The sequence below is a fragment of the Crocodylus porosus genome, unplaced genomic scaffold (assembly GCF_001723895.1).
Source record: "Crocodylus porosus isolate Cpor-Errol unplaced genomic scaffold, CroPor_comp1, whole genome shotgun sequence".
Taxonomy (NCBI): Eukaryota; Metazoa; Chordata; order Crocodylia; family Crocodylidae; genus Crocodylus; species Crocodylus porosus.
In genome coordinates, this window is record NW_017728943.1 from 131676941 (window position 1) to 131693799 (window position 16859).

Here is a 16859-nt window from a genome sequence, read left to right on the forward strand (position 1 = left end):
ATGTAAAATGGCTGATACTTACCCTCACAAAAACGGGCTCTATTTTGGTATTGGGTGATTTCTCTCTCTCTCTCTCTCTCTCTCTCTCTCTCTTTCTCTCCATATCTTAAAAAATAGGAGTGTTGTGAATAATTAGATAATGCTTGGAAAGATCTCAAAGATCCTGACAAGAAGGCTAGGTAAGTCTAACACTTTTGCTGGTGGGCTTTTCTTGTTTCATGTATTTTATTTTGGGAACCATTGTAGTCTAGGCATTATTAGATTAGCTCTTTATTTATGCAAGGTTGGGGTCTAACCTGAGGGGGAAAAGGGTTAATTAGTCTCAGTAAAACATTGACAGTCACTAGAGACTGCCACAACTGAGATGAAAAACAAGACTGCACCTGTATGCCGGCAATTTCAGATAGATTCTGGCCAGCTATTTTTCTCTTGTGCTTTGTTCTGCCAGCTGCCTCAGTGCTTTGGATGCAGGTGGAAGGATGGACTTTGCTATCTATAAAAAAATTTAATGGTGAAGACCAACTTCCGCCTCACCTCCCAGGGGATCAAAGTTACTGTATTGCTACACAGCATGGCAAAACAGCATAGAACAGGTGACAGGCTGCACAGATAACTAGTGTGTGGAGCTCCCAACCTAAAGAAATAGCCTGAGATACTTTTTTGTTTTCCTTCTATTTTGAGAGACACAGTGGAGGTATGGAAGGAATCCTAAACTATACAACCACATGCAGATGTGGTGAAAATTAACTTAAAGTACATGCATTAGCTTAAAGTAGTGGCATCAGCAACGTACTTCCTCCACCAAGGAGCTGGTGTATTTGTTCAAATAATCCAATGCGCATAGACGAATTGCTCTGGCAAAGTAAATGGGCAATGCAATGCATGTCTGACAAAGTAGCTCAAATAGGGGCCTTACAGACCTGTGGCACATATGCTGCTGTATTATACGAAGTAAATGACCCGCCTACTTCTGACAGAGCCTTCACTCGCCTGCAATAGTAAAGCAAGATCATACAGATTTCTGAAGGGGTTAAACTTATTTCCAAAGCAATGAAATGGCCTGTGTCTATCTGAGTCCAAGTCTGTAGCCCTGTTATGTGACTTTGGATCAAGATTTTTACATAAAAACATGAGATGCCATTTACTTGATCAAATCATAAATCCATCTAGCTCTGTAGCCTTTCTTCCACAGCAGGCAATCCCCATATCCTCTCTGGAGCTTGCTGTGGGGTCCCTGCCTCATGAGATCCCCAAGGCACTCTGTTCTTCACCATCCCACCAAGCCAGTCTGACCCCTCACAGCTCATGGCTGCCATCTCTACACACCCATGCTTAGTACCGTCCACTGACCCATCGAGACAAATAAGTAGCAGGACGCCTTTGCGGAAAGTGAGTCTCCCCCCCGGTGGAGAAGCCTGTATTCCAGCCTAATCCCATGAGCCACAAAGGACCTGGGCTAGTAGGGAGCTTTCTCCACAGGGGTGTATCTGGCATGCTTCACTTGCTCCCCTAACACCCATCCTTTCTGTCAATAGAGGGGGACCCTGAAGCACATGTACTTTGAGTGTGCCAGGCTGCAGCTCCCCTGCCACCTTCTCAGGGACACACTCCTGAGGATCTGGCTGCACTTCTCCCCGCACCTTTTTTTTTAAATATTCCTCATCTGTGGCCCTACCAAGTCCCAAGACCTTCTGGTCAACCTCTTCCTGGAACTTCCAAGGGAAGTGGTGCTGGCGCCTACCCTGGGGGTCTTTAAGAGGAGGCTTGACGTCTGCTTGGCTGGGGTCATTTGAGCCCAGTTTTTCTCTTCTGCCCAGGGCAGGGGGTTGGACCTGATGATCTACAAAGTCCCTTCCGACCCTTCCTACTATGAATCTATGAATCTATGATCTACCAGACCAGGAAGATGGCCATGGCCACGGGGAACCTGAGAAACTGTGGGGCTGTTTTCCTTTCACTCCTCCATGGATGTCTTCGGGAAGAGTTTCACTGGGTTCACCGACTCCTTGGGCATGTTCAAGTGGCAGTGGGTGCTGACCAGTGTCCTCTTCTCAATGTTCCCTCCCCACCAGAACCCTCATTAGCAAACTCTGAATTACACTCCATCCCTGGGGTTTTTTCATTCTTTGTAATCTGTTACTACACACTTATTGGCCTCCCTTTAACACCAGAGGGAACCTTATTGTTTTTAGGTAAGCCTAGGCCCACAGGCCTAGGGTAACAAATAAATCTATCTCACACAGTGGCAGAGAGCAGATGGCAGTGAGGGTAAAAACAGACAACAGGGAATGTCCATAATTTTCTATTTCTTGCTCCCCTCCATTATTTAGCTGTGCCCTTAGGATATAAATAATAATAGTAATATGATAGAAATGGAATAGCTTGGACACATGACTCTCAATCAAATCTAATAGTAAAAATAATTCCCACACTTGACTTTTAATAGGAGGGGAAAAACCCAAATATCTGATGGAAAAGTTAAATGTTAAAGAGCCATGTGCCATTTGTGTGGGCTTTGAAAGTGCTATTAGAAGCAAAGGACATCTGCTTTTTTTTTCTTAATCACACAAACAGGTGCTTAATTTAGGTTGTTTTCTTAGATTGTTGTTTTACATCATTGCTTTATGACCCCACGCCTTCAAAGTGCCATGAAAAGGGGAAAAATACAGAAGTTGCTAAATGGAGAACAACGTTACAACTGCTGAAAATAACCCACACATAGATAGTAATTAAGTAGAAGGTTTTAATTTTTTTTTCCTAAAGAGCTGGCTACCTATTTGACTGGAGAACACTAGACTGTTAATCAATGTATGCCATGCATATGATATTGCTTCAAGGTATGATAATGTGGGGCATTCAGCAATATATAAGGATAATGCCACCTCCTGTTTCAGGGCATACTATTCATCAGAAAGGGCCAGCAAAGAATTTGGTTTTTACTGTTTCCACCATATACACCATTGTTACTTAATGCATGGGTCTTAACCTACTTTGAAGCAACATGTATCACCTGCTATATAAGTAAAATACAAAGATAAACCCAAGTTAAAGGCATTTTCGATGTTTTGGGCATTATTATACCCAATTGTGCATGAGGGTTTCTCCTGAAGCCTTTAAGACTAGGTTAGACAATTTTTTGTCCAAGATAGTTTAGATAGGGATGATATTGCCTTGACCAGGGGGTTGACCTAGGTGACCTCCAGAAGTCTCTTCCAGCCCTACTTCTCTATGATTCTGTGATTCATTCAGTCTGGTAAATTGTGTGTTCTTGTGTGTGATATGGAGGACACTGCTATATATGCGGGTGTAGGAGGAGTTCTGTCAATCTGCATGTTTCAGCACTAGTTTCATGTGCAGTCATGGGACAACACGTATTTTTCCCATGCACAGTGTGAAGTAAATGAGTCATCGTGCTGCCACTTATGACAGATGGGCACTTACCTGACACATGATGCTTGACTATGTGAAGTAGGAAAAAGTTGCCCAGTTTTCTTTGATGACTTTCAAATTGATCTTCTATGCAGCAGAGCTGTGGTGCCATTCAGATGCATGATCTCCTACTTCTCTTACTACATCTAATTTTAGTGGTGTTGTACTGGAGGGGCCCAGATGCTCATGATGGCTTATTCTGTGGTTGTGTTTATTCCTCAAATGCTGGAAAAAGGGTGAGGTACCTTAAGACATGTGTATTACAAACATCATTACTCTGTATAAAAATAAAGGAGATAAGGGCAACTGCAACAACTACAGCGGTATCTCGCTACTAAGTACCGCAGGAAAAGCTTTTGCAAGGGTCATCTTGGTGCGCCTACAACAGCTAGCGAGTCATGTCTACCTTGAATCTCAGTGCAGATTAAGGGATGGAAAGTCGACCACAAACATGATATTTTCCCTGCGGCAACTTCAAGAAAAGTGCGGAGAGCAACACCGAACTTTGTACATCACTTTTGTGGATCTAACCAAAGCATTTGACACCATCAGCAGAGCAGGCCTATTCATAGTCCTAGAAGAGGCAGGATGCCTACCAATCCTGTTAAATCTTGTGTATTCCTTTCACAACAACATGAAAGCAACTGTTCAGTTTGATAGGTCTGCTTTGGACAGCTTTGAAATGAAAAGTGGAGTGAAGCAAGGATGTGTTCTTGCCCCTACGCTCTTTGGAATCTTCTTCTGCACATTAAAAGACATGGGATCGGGAGTGTACCTTCACACAAGATCAGATAGGAAACTCTTCAGCCTATCACAACTCAAGGCAAAGACTAACATTAGAAGGGTGCTTATCAGGGAGCTTCTATTCGTTAATGATGCTGCCAATATAGCCCATGATGAAGACCTACAAGAAGAACTCCTGGATCACCTCTCAAGAGCTTGCCAGGCATTTGCTTTCACCACGAGCATAAAGAAAAAAATTTTACTAGGACAGGGAGTTTCACAAGATCCATCAATCACTCTTAATGAAAACCAGCTAGAAGAAATCCAAAAGTTCGGCTCCCTAGGCTCCACAGTGACCACCAACCTCTCACTGGATGAAGAACTAAATGTTCACATCAGAAAGGCTGCCATCACCTTCAGCAGACTAACTAAAAGAGCATGGAACAACTCAAAGCTTACCATCACGACCAAAATGCAATTGTATAAAGCTTGTGTACTCAGCACTCTCATGCATGGTGCAGTAACATGGACAACTTGCGCACATCAAGAGAAAAAGTTAAAGAGCTTCTACCTGTGCTGTTTACACCACATACTCAACATCAAATGGCAAGGTAAAGAGGTTCTTCAATGCAGAGGTTCTTCAAAGGGCAAATTTATCAAGTGCAACAGTCCTACTCGAACAGAGACTACGCCAGAGCAGATTAGAAGATGGACATATACCCAAGGATATACTATACGGGAAAGTATTGGAAGGAACAAGAGCAACAGGACATCCCATGCTTCATTACAAAGACACATACAAGTGAGGTATGAAACAAGTTGGTAGTGACCCTAACCAGTGGGAAGCCTTGGCAAGCAATTGGAACAAGTGGCAGCACCGTCTCCACCAGGGCATTAAAGTCTGCCACAGGAACTGGATTCAACAGCTTGAAGAGAAAACAGTCTGCAGGAAGCAAGCAGCTCCCAAACCACCCAATCATGACACATACACTTACAACCACTCCCACAGATCATGCAAATCTCGGATAGGATTATTCAGTCACATGAGACACTACAAACCACCTACACCATAGGGTGCAATATCCACCATCTCTCACAGACAAAAGGATGCCAATCAGTTTATTCCTGTCTTCAGTGGAATAACAGCCAGGAATAATTTGCTCCAATGTTTTTATATAACCTTCCTATATTTATGATCTATAAGATATAAACAGGCCATTTTATTTGTCTGTGAATGTATATTTCACTTTTCAAAATTTTTCTCGCTGCATTCATGGGTTTTTAATTGTTTGTGTCCTAAACTGGGATTATGACCTTAAAAAAGCATACTCCATTAACAAGTGATCCTGTTAAAAAAGGGGTTACATGGATTTTGGACATTTACTAAAATAGGTGAATCATGACCTCAACAGGCCAACAGCCCTAGGCACTGACATAAGGGGGAGCACAAAAATAGCAGCTGCTGTCACTGATCTTTCAGCCATCATGCCACCATCAGCAGCTTGACTCTGGCCACACTGCCTGTGCTACTGCTGTTCAGGGCTGCCCTGTTATGCCTCTGACCTCACCAAAACAGGTGAAAAGGTTGGGGTGCCCCTCTAAGAGGGTACCCAGCATGAAGGCTGAGTAGTCCTAAGCAAGGAAGCCTTGGAACAGCCAAACCTGCAGAAAAGGTTTGAGCTGAAATTTATATTGTGGTGGTGTTAGTTTCAGTCCCCAGAAAGTGCTGAGCATATTGGCGGTCTACATAGTGCACTGGCTGTCTGGCAGCGTGTTGGGATGGAACCTGAACATAGACGTTTAAAATGTGAATGCTCAACTGTATTTTGTATATCAATAATACTGAATGTATCCGGGTTTAATTGGGGAACTTCACTCTGTCCAAAAATGTAACTGGCAAGCATTAATTGACAGGACCTTCAGAGCAGAGGTTCAATGCAGAGGAACCGCTGTACAAGGGAGCATTAAAGAAGCTTGGCTCACACTCACCTTATATTTTGAAGCCAAGGCGTGCATCACAGAATAAGCGATGTACATAGCGCCTTTGTTCTGAAGGTTCATATCCTCCCATGGTAACCTTTGAGCTCACTGAGTACGTAGTTTAATGGACTCTTGAGTTTATTTTAATATAAATCCCTTGCTTGTGTCTTCCATAGTTTTTAAGTGCACATAACATAACGTCAGTCACAGATGAGAATAATATATTGCTGGAGCTTTGAAACCCATGAATCCTTGGACAGCAAAACCTTCAGGGGATATAAGTTATCGACAGGTTGTTTCTCACGATTTTTCCATTTGGCTTTCTCAATCTGATGGTAGTTACAATGCAAGCATGTTACATTTACCTCTTGAGTAAAAGTATCGTTCTCATATTGTCCCTGTCCTGTTTGTCCTTCTGCACCTCTCTTAATAAGTGGAAGGATATTAGAGGCGGGGTTTTTTGTTTTTTTTAATTCATGAGAATTTTCCTTTTGAAATCCTTAGAACAACCTGTAGGCTACCTAGTTAGTTTTATCTTGATAAATTAGTTTAGCAAGATGTCTGTGTCTCTCACCACTTGACTACCTGAAATAAGATAAACCAAATGATAGTGACGGGTTTGCTAAGGGTTGGACATTGTGCCTTTTGCTGACAGGAGGAGGATGCTGAAGAGTGAATGAAGCCCCTCTCCAAACCGTGTTGCTTCTGGAGCTATCCCGGCTGCCCCTGCTGCTGCCAGGGAGCCAAGAACCCAAACTCAAGGACTGTTTATAAATCTAAAACCTGAAGCTACATTTCACCAAATAGGCATTTAAAAAAAAAAAAAAAGAACAGCCTAAGACATCTCATCTGTATCCTTTATTGGTCTCTGCCTCTCTTTTTCTGAAATATATATATAGATTTGCAGTTAGCCATCAAATCTTCAGCTCTGTTTCCAGGTCTCCTTCCAATCTACAACATTTTTTTTGCATTTAAGCATCCTCGGTAGAAAACTCATTATTCTCTCTCCATGATATTCTACCTTTTTCTGGAGAGTCTTGTCTGGCTCACTATGTTCAGAAAGGGGCAGGAGAAACAGCTTGAGCAAGAATTGCAGCATCAAAGATGTACAGCATTTGCAAAGAATAAAATTGTGGGTAATGAAACTCTGGTTAAAAAAGCATGATTGTACATGCTGATCACATGTGAATACTGCATGTCAATATATTAAAGGCATTTGTATCGTCTCAATTACTTTGCTCAACCTGAATGACCTCCGGTGTAAAGTGTTCACCATGTTACATCCAAACAGATACCATATTAAAAGAACATTAAGGTTGCAAAATGAAGCACTCAAATGAGGCAATACCAGAACTGAGGTTACTGTGCAATCTTCATTCATGCACCCTGTGCATATGCATTATGATGCAATCTTTAATTATATGAACCCATACAAGAATTGTCTCCACAGGCCCCTGCCATGAGCTCCAATCCTCTGTGGGTCTCAAGAATATATGAAAGGGACATGAACAAACTTTTAAAATGGCTTTGCCTTTAAAGGAGAAAGACATGGGAAACTGTCCCTTTTCCCTTGCAGGCTGGCAGAGTTCCAGCCTGCAAGGGGCTGCTTGCCCCCCACACACCCATGCCCTGCCCCATCATGGGGCTGTGGCCTGCAGCAGGGGACAGTGGGTCAGGAGTGAGGAGCACTGGGTCAGGATTGGCTAATGTTTACAAATGGGTCCTGGTACAAAACAGGTTGAGACCCGCTGCTTTAGAGCACATGGTCCCTGGAAGGAGATTTACATGGATAGTTCCCAGTCGCTACAGCCTAGGATGGCACATGCTCAGTAAGACGAAATATTCAAAGAATCTGGCTGTCAAACTCTAACATGTCTCTACTGTGCACAAGCGAAATGAAATTTCCAGTCACAGTAACTAGGCCAGATTTGTATGGATTTACAGAGAAATGATGCATGTCCAAAACTGTAACCCCTGCCCTTCCTTGCCAAATTCCAAGCAAAGCGTGGAAGCCCCAGAGCTTCTGAATTAAACGTTTCTAAGAATTTCATGTTGATAAGCCATGCATTTATTTCCCTTAACCTCATTCTCAGAAATGGCTGAACCACTTTTAGCTAAAATTGTTTTGTTCTTTGATTGCTCCCTTTATTTGTTTTTCAGTACAGAAGGTGCATTCTAGTCATTTCCTTACCTGTGGGTAGTGTTATTCAAAGAATACTCACTCGAACTGAAACCTCAGGTTCCCAGCAGGAGCCACCCTGCTTGACCTCAGTCAATCCTGGAAATCTTTTAAATAAAACTCACATTTTTCAAAGTGAGCAAAGCTGTCTCTGTGGAAAAACACGCACAGATCCTTTGGGGCTAGCTGGTGAAATGCACGTGTCTCATCAGAGCTTCGATTATTGTACTCACAGCGTTTATCAACAGAAAGCATTACAATCATCATTATTTCACATGTCTATTTTTTCTGTCAAATTATGCGTGCCAGTTCCATTTTTGCACAGAATGTCATCTACATCAATGTGGAGGGACCACTGTATAAGGGGACAGTAAAGAAGGCTGGTTCACATTCATCTTATATTTTGAAGCTAATGTGTGCATCACAGAATAAGCAACGTATAGGCCCTTTGTTCTGAAGGGTCATATCCTAACTATCACTTACAAGCCCCAAATAAATGTGTCTCCAGCTATAAAAATGTACTTAAAATGAACGTACTGCAATGTTATTTACAAGTCATTCCCTGTCTGTATATTCTTTTTCACATACTAAAGTCTTTAAAATTGAGGAAGATAGAGAATGTTATATTTGAGATACTGTCAGTCACAGAAATTTTGGACTTTGAGACCCATGGATCTTGGACATCAAAACCTTCAGAAGATATCAATTTTTGACAGGTTGTTTCTCATAATTTTTCCATTTGGCTTCCTGAATCACTATGAAGATGGTAGCGGCAATGCAGGTTGACCCAGCACATTGTCAGATCTGCCTGGACAGCTGTGGCTTTCAACAATGAGTGGCATTGTTAGGTCCATTTTAAAGCAAGTCCTTAAAGTTAATGTGATTATGCAAATGTTGTCCTAACTACCATGGCTGCCTTATACCCTTTACAAATGAATGCATTGTCACTTTTCATTATGTGCTTGCAGTCCCAGTGGTTTAGTAATATCATCATATCTCTTAGAAATGGGCAATGTAAAGGCCATTCACCGTTGGCATTGTCTTTCCAGAAGCAACCCATCCTTGACCCATAAACCATGGATTTTTGGGCCGAATCCTCTTTGCCTTATTCACATGATCGCTTCCATTGACTTCACTGAAATTACTTGAATAAGGCAGACAGGAATTAGGTTTGGCTATGACTATGAAGTTAAATCCAGTCTACAGACTTACATGTTTGAGGAAGAACTGAGACTTTAAAACCCTGGGTGGCCGGTCAAATCTCTGTCAGTCTAGAGATAGATGTTTTTATTCAAAGTCATATGCAAAGCAAGTGTTTGAAAATGACCCCATATTTATTGGGGAGAAAGCGAATCAGGTAGAAAACTTCAGCTTTTGATTAGTTTTTTCTGGATGTTTTAATAGTAGTTTTTAATTATTAATAAATAATAGTGATTTTAACTATGAGGCTACCTAATCACAAATGCGGAAATTTACAAAAATCAAGATCCGTATGTCTTGAAAGGTGGCAGATTTCAGATGACTTGTCTGTAAAATCATAGAAATCATAGCAATCAAATAGAAGTAGGGCTGGGAGGGAACTCTTTAGGTCATCTAGTCCAACCCCCTATCTGAGGCAGGGTCATCCCTATCCAAACCATCCTATACAAATCCATACTCTAACCTCTTCGTAAAACTACTGTCAACCTTACACAACACAAAACATAAAACACTAACCTGCCACAGGTAAAACAGAGGGCCCATGACAGCCCATGTTCTGCTTCTGTAAAAGTTGTTAATAGAGATCCCAGGGAGAGGGGCACACACGCTACTACAGAGGAAGGCAATGCCCCCCACAGTCCATACCAATCTGACCATGGGGTAAAATTGCTTTCTGACCCCAAACTGGCTGGTCGGTCTGACCCTGGAGCAAAAGAGGAAGACTTTCTAGCCAGGGACCTTTGGCTTAAGTCTTATCAGGAGCACTGGCACGCCCCAGTCAAAACCAGCAGCCTTGACTGTAGCCAATGCCTGATGCCTCTGAGGAAGACTTGAAAAAACAAAACCAAACTTGACATGTAGCAGAAAGGTTGGCCAGTACGGGGGGCTGGGGAGCAGAGAGGGAGGACAGGATTTCCTCCCACCCCATATGTCAATCAGCAAAGGCCAGAAGCATGGAAAATGCCCAAAGAAAAACAGAGGCATAGCTATGCCTATATCAAAATGATAAAAGTGATTTTAATGTCCTTATTGGTTTGTCTTCATGATAAACAGTGACATACAGTTTTAATTCTTATCACAAAAATGTTCCCATCTTTGTTATTATCTTACTTCTTCTTTGTGCACAGGTATGGGTCAGATCATTTTTACCTTTTATTTCCTTCCTCCCTTGGGACTAGGGTCTCCCTGATTTAAGTACACTAGGTGCAGTTAGAGACAGGCCAAACCCAATAGTCATAGGTGTCGACTTTTATTTTTGCTGGGGGGAGGGCTAAGATGATGGACATGTGGAAAGTTTACACATTTCAGGTGACAGCCCTCTTACTGAAGTGGGGCCAGGGCCCTTCAGCCCCCAAGTATTTGACACCTCTGCCACTAGTGATGAGTTCTGCTCTCCTCAGCAGAGCTTCAACACCTTTACAGTGTGGTTCTCTGTAAAAAAAAAAAAATCAAAGCCATCATTACCCTCAGGGACATGTCAGTATGTCCTCTAGGATGGCTGGAAAAGTCTCTCCTAAGAACAGGAATTTCTAAATCTTTAAGAGTGACATTCAAGAGCTCATAGCCCATGACAGCCCTGAGGCAGGAGGAGGTGTAGTTAGTGACCCATATGTTACAACACATTATGTAATTCTCTACTATAATATTTCTTATATCAACCTCATCCCTATCATATCTGGATGACTCTGCACTACTAGGTATGTCAGGCCTGTGCCCATCAGTGTGCACAGTTAAGAGAACTCCTTTTTCTTCTTGTCTAGATCTTCCTCATTCCTGAGCCATTTCTGATCCATGTTTTGTATACACTGGCTCTCAAATAGGGAATACCTAAATAGGTTGTTGTCCTGTCCCATGTGAGCTGCTCTCATTGTAGGTGTTTATATTCCATGTCTTGAGTTGGGCCTTCAGGCAGTCCTTAAGCACTACCAAGATCTACCTTGGGTTCATTTACTGGAGGCTATTTTGCCATGGAGAAGCTTCTTTGGTAAGCAGTCACCTACCCTCCTCAGTACGTAGCCAGATGATCACAGAGGCATTTTGATGACTGGGCCATAAATGCAGGTCACTGCTGCTTGCTGGAGAACACTATATTTAGCCTAAGTCGGAATATGTTGAAATCAACTTCTCTTTCCTTCCATATGTTTCTATTTCCCCAGGGATTTGGGTCCTAAGTAAATAACCCTGATACAATAAGATGGCACTTCGAGCATGGTGACACTCTGACAGCATTAAAAAACACAAGAGTTATCTGAACTTTTGAAGAGTGAAGACAGACCAATGTTTAAAGCCTCTTCATGTGAAAATATAACAGTTTAAACAAAGCTGATTTCAGGAACTGGAAATCTTTTGAACAGTTCTGGATATTAGAGAGGAAGCCAAAGGAGCTTCTGTCATCCTGACAGTTAGGGAGGCAAACCAAGGTATCCCTTTAAATTAGTATTCCGGCATTCAAGCTCTCATATAAAAAAGCTGGTTGTTCCATTGATCTGATGCCAAAGTGGAAGGTAGTAGGTATTTTTTGGATGACAGATAGACAGCATACCAAACCTCAGAAGTGACAGCTTAACAATGGAGGGGGGACTCTGGCATGTTATTTTATGTGGGTATGCTGTTTTATGATGCCTGTGGCAAAAGCGTAAGGCAGGTGTGTCAGTCTCATTCTTTTCTCATCACACTGTTCTTAAGATCTGAATGTTAAGATGATGCCACTTTGGTACAATGCACGCTGTGAAAAGCTAACCTAGAAAGAGGTGTTCTGAGTGCTGAGATATATAGGGCATATAATCTTCAACTCTGTGGGAGTTTTTCACAAAGTGAGTTACAAGAGGAGTTGTGACAGAGTACATAGAGGCCTATCAGAGGTTGGGAAAGAAAGGGCTAATCAAATCCATTTGGTTGGCGTGAGCTGGAGGTACGCTTTCCCTGCACACCCTGTCTGGCATGTCAGCACTCAGGTTACTCCTCCCAATTTAGCCAGCCCAAGTGACAGCAGCCACACTGTGAAATACAACTCAAGCTTCTGCTCAAACAGCAGTGCTGTATTCACTTACGTGTCACATGAAGACTTTTGCAGATAAATCCCATGGTCCTTTGTGCATGCAGAACCACCCCATGAATTCTTCCTCAGTGGATTGTGGGAAAACCTTGTGTCCTTCCTGGTGCACAGGAGTGAGGAGGGCCCTGTGGAAAGGAAGAGGAGGAGTGGGAGTGGTCAAGTGAGGCTAGCTTGTGTCCCGTGGCAGAAAAGCCGTATTAGCACTAGCCAAGTTGAGTTTCCGCCTGTTGAAGACAACGCCTCCATCTCACACTGCAGGGCTTTTCTGCATTAATGGGACAACACTCAAAGTACAACTTGAGTTAACTTCACAGGAAAGCCTTTGGGCATCAAGGTAACACAAGCTTTAGAAATATGGAGGTGAGGCAGAGAGGGAGAGGGGCAGGGAGAAGGAGAGGGAGAGAGATGCCTTTCTTGAGTTAAAGGATTTTCTGGCTAGTAGGGCTGGCCCAGCTGTGGGGAATGAATTAACGTTCTCCAGTTCACAGTGTTAATTTGACTCAAAGCCCATTGATTTCAATGTGGTTTTTCATCGACCCCAATGAGCTTTGAGTCGGGCCCTATCAGAGGACCACCACAGGAACCAGGAGAAGGAAGGCGGCTGGAGCACAAAGAAGAAATGAAGGAAGAAAATCTTGCTCTTCTTTATTACTTGGCTGAAAGAAAATATATTTTAGATTTGGGCATGGCTGAAGCAAACCAAGGCTAAGCCTTTCTTTGACTGAGATAACTTTACTGCATCTGTTTGGCTTTTAACTATCTTCTCATGCAATAAAGCTGACTACAGCGGTCTTGAAACTCCTCTGAAGAGAGAGAGAGTTTAGCCTATTTTGCACTGTACTTAGGTTACACCATACCCTAGGTCAGGGAGACTCAACCAATATTCGTTGCTGGTTGGTTGCTGCCCTGTCAGTTATACCAGTTTGTGTCACTGTTCAATACCAACAGATTTACTGAGACAGTGGGAAAACTCTGTTTGATCATATTCTAACCGTATTCATTTGTGGCCATGCTACAGTATTCAGAGGCTATGGTTAAAATTGCAAAAGAGGCACTTCCTTTCCCCCTCTTTATCGTTGGTATGGATCCCAAAGCACTTCACAAATTTTACAGAGACTGAACCATACACACAGTAGGGAGGGCGAATTGTTGGTTTGATGATACAAGATCCAACTCCTAGACATGGAGAAAGCTATAAAAACTTTAATGTTCATGTAATGCAGACAGGAGGCTAGTTGTGAAGGTGACATTTGAAAGACCTGACACAGGTTCCTCCCAAATCTGCTAACTGGTATTGTAGATATTATATCCATCTGGGAAGGTGGAGCCAAAACTTTTCAGGTCTGAACCTGCTGTAGTAGAAGAGAGAGGTGTTGCAAACCTCTGACTTATGTCGCTAAGCCATTTAGAAAACTCTTCTAGATGTGTGTGTGTGCACATGCGCATGTGCCCATGCATGTTTGCATATGTGTGTGCATCGTCCAAAGAGAAAAAGCTGCAGCACCACATGATCTAAGTATCCTGTATTCAGATACTTGCTATGAAGAATTCACCAAAAGCTCTTAGACTCCAGGATTTCATTCGAACACCCTGTAGAGCTGTCCTGAACAACAAATAGTTTGGTAAAGAATATAAACTGATCAGAGCCAATTTATACAGGGATAAAAGGTATAAAATAAACTGTTAACACTGAACTGCATCACCCATCCTGTTCTTGTGCAACCTTCACTTAGGAATGGAATTTGGTCCTGAATGATGCATCCTCTCTCTTTTATACTCAAGGGCCAGCCAGTCAACCAGAGGAAATGCCATAGATGAGCTCATGCTGGCACCAAGGCTGCAGTGAAATCTACTGTGACGCCCAAGTCAAGTTCAAAGGAAAGAGGAAAACAAAACAACTGCGATGAGTTAGGAATGACCAATTCAACTGGAATTAAGACATTAGTCCTAGTGACTGAAAGACTTGGCCAGAGTGCCTCTCTTTGGCTGCGTCACCAAACTTCTACCTCCTACTTGCATTAATTTTGAACAATATTTGGTCTATCCACAGGCATCAAAAGAGAGCCTAACAGGATGCAAAATAGCATTTAAAAATTATGATACAAGCTCTCTTTATCTCATAATTGGTGGTGATTTGTTTCCCATTGTTACTTCCCTCCCCCGCTTTTTATTGGAAGCAGGCTGGTGCATCCTATGAACTAAATCCTCTTCTCTTTCCTAATGCCCTCCCTATATGGGGAACAGTTTAGAAACAGAATTTAGCTTGGCAGAAGTAGGAAGGACAGGGTAGTAACAGGTGGAAATGCTGCCTTCGCAACCTTGTGAAACACTCCTTGCGTAAGTGTGGCAGCCACTTGCTTCCCGGGGCAATGCCTGAAAGTGGCCAGGTTTCTCATACAAACGAATGAGAGAAATTTAAGAGATATATATATATAGGTTATATCTTTACTCCAGCATTTGTGGAGCACATCTTGTTGGGTGGTCGGCATGTGCTCTGTGTCACCCTCTGCCTTATCTACAGACGATGTTGCATGGGTCCATGCAACGCTCAAGCTGTAGTGATTCCTGCCGGTAGCTTCCAAGTCCATCCCCAGTTTACTCGCTGTGGTGGCTTCACATAGTCGGGGTTCGTCCAGGCTTTGAACCTCAAAGACCTCTTGTACAGGACATGCATTAATCTGGAACAATCTGCTGAGGAAAGTTAGCAAACTGTATCATACTGTCTGGGAAACTACTTGCTCTGTTTGCTTTCATTGTTTCGCTGTTCCTTTATCCCTTTTTAAAAAATAAAAAAAATGAGTGGCACGTGCTGAGACAACAGTTCAAATTCTTCACAGAATTTAAAAGACGTCCAGAATAGACACTGAGGGCAAACTCTGCTCTCAGATTAAAATTAAAATGCAGAATAACTTGGCTGAACCTCAGTGAGCCAAAAGCTCTTTTCACTGACACCACTGACGTTGGGTGGGATTACTCCAGATTTAAACCTGGGTAAATTCATTTTTGTGTTCAGGACTAGTGTAAACCCAATGATGTATTGCCAAGACCTCTTACACCCTAATGATAGGGCTTAGACGGGACCTAACAAAGGCCTGAGACTTACACTGGCCCCCTGCAAAGGTGTCTGTCTCCCCCACCTTGACTGGAACTTGGCCCAGCTGAGCTGGTTGTGTGAGGAAGATGAGCAGGATTTTGCAAAGCCCGTACAGCAAAAATTGGAAGGAAAAATAAATACTCAAATATACGGACCGCAGCTTTTGAACAAAGCCTCTTAGATCCACATATCTGCTCTATGCAAATCAGGCTTAATCTATTGGGTGCTTTGCATTCTCAATAAAAAGAGTGAAAAGGAGGAAGAAAAAAAGAATTTTCCTGCATATTAGCTGCAAGTGGCACCATAAATAAGAAACTTATTTAAATGGTTTTGCATGTGAAGTTAGAGCATTTAAGAGTTTGCATAAAGAAGCTGGTTCTACTGCTGACAATGCTCAGGGCAAACCTCCAGATTCCCCGTGGGCACCTGAGTCCTTTCCAGCCAGTTACATAATGCTTTTTCTAAAACCAGCAATGCTTTGCAGGCAGTCTGTGCTGCAGCACTGAAGAGCATGCTTCACACAAGTGAGAGCGCTCTTGTAAGCTTGCTGCTTCTTCTTTTTTTTTTTTTCAGCTATAACACATTGCTTAAGCCATGGCCTACCACAAACAAAGCACTTTCCCTTTTTCCAAGTTGCATACGATGAAATCCTGCAGGCCTCTAACATCTTGCATAAGAATTTTTTATGACCCAGACCTGCAACCTTTACTCACATAAGTGCTCCCACAAACTTCCTGTTTGCAGTAATCCTTAGAGAGCACCCAGGTTCTACTGCAATAAGCACCTTCCAGCTATTTAAGGTTTTGATTCTCATGGCAGAAAATAAGCTGCAAAAAATTCCCTTCTGCAGATGAGAGGTGCTGGGCTCATATAAGTAGCCCTTAAGTGCCCCTTCACAAGGACCTGAAGGGTATGTCCTAGGCCAGCGTTTCTCAACCTGTGGATCGCGACCCAAAAGTGGGTCGTAAGAATATATAACAGGGTTGCAAACTTTAAAAATGGATCAACAAACTTTAAAAATCGATTCTCCTTTAACATGGAAAACTGTGGCTTTTCTCTTGCAGGCTGGCAAAGTTCTAGCCTGCGAGGGGATGCTTGGGAGCCCCCTGCCCTCCTGCCCCCTCCCCACCCCAAATTGGATGGTGGGTAGCAGGAGTGAGGGGCACTGAGTTGAGACTGACCATTGATATTTACAAATG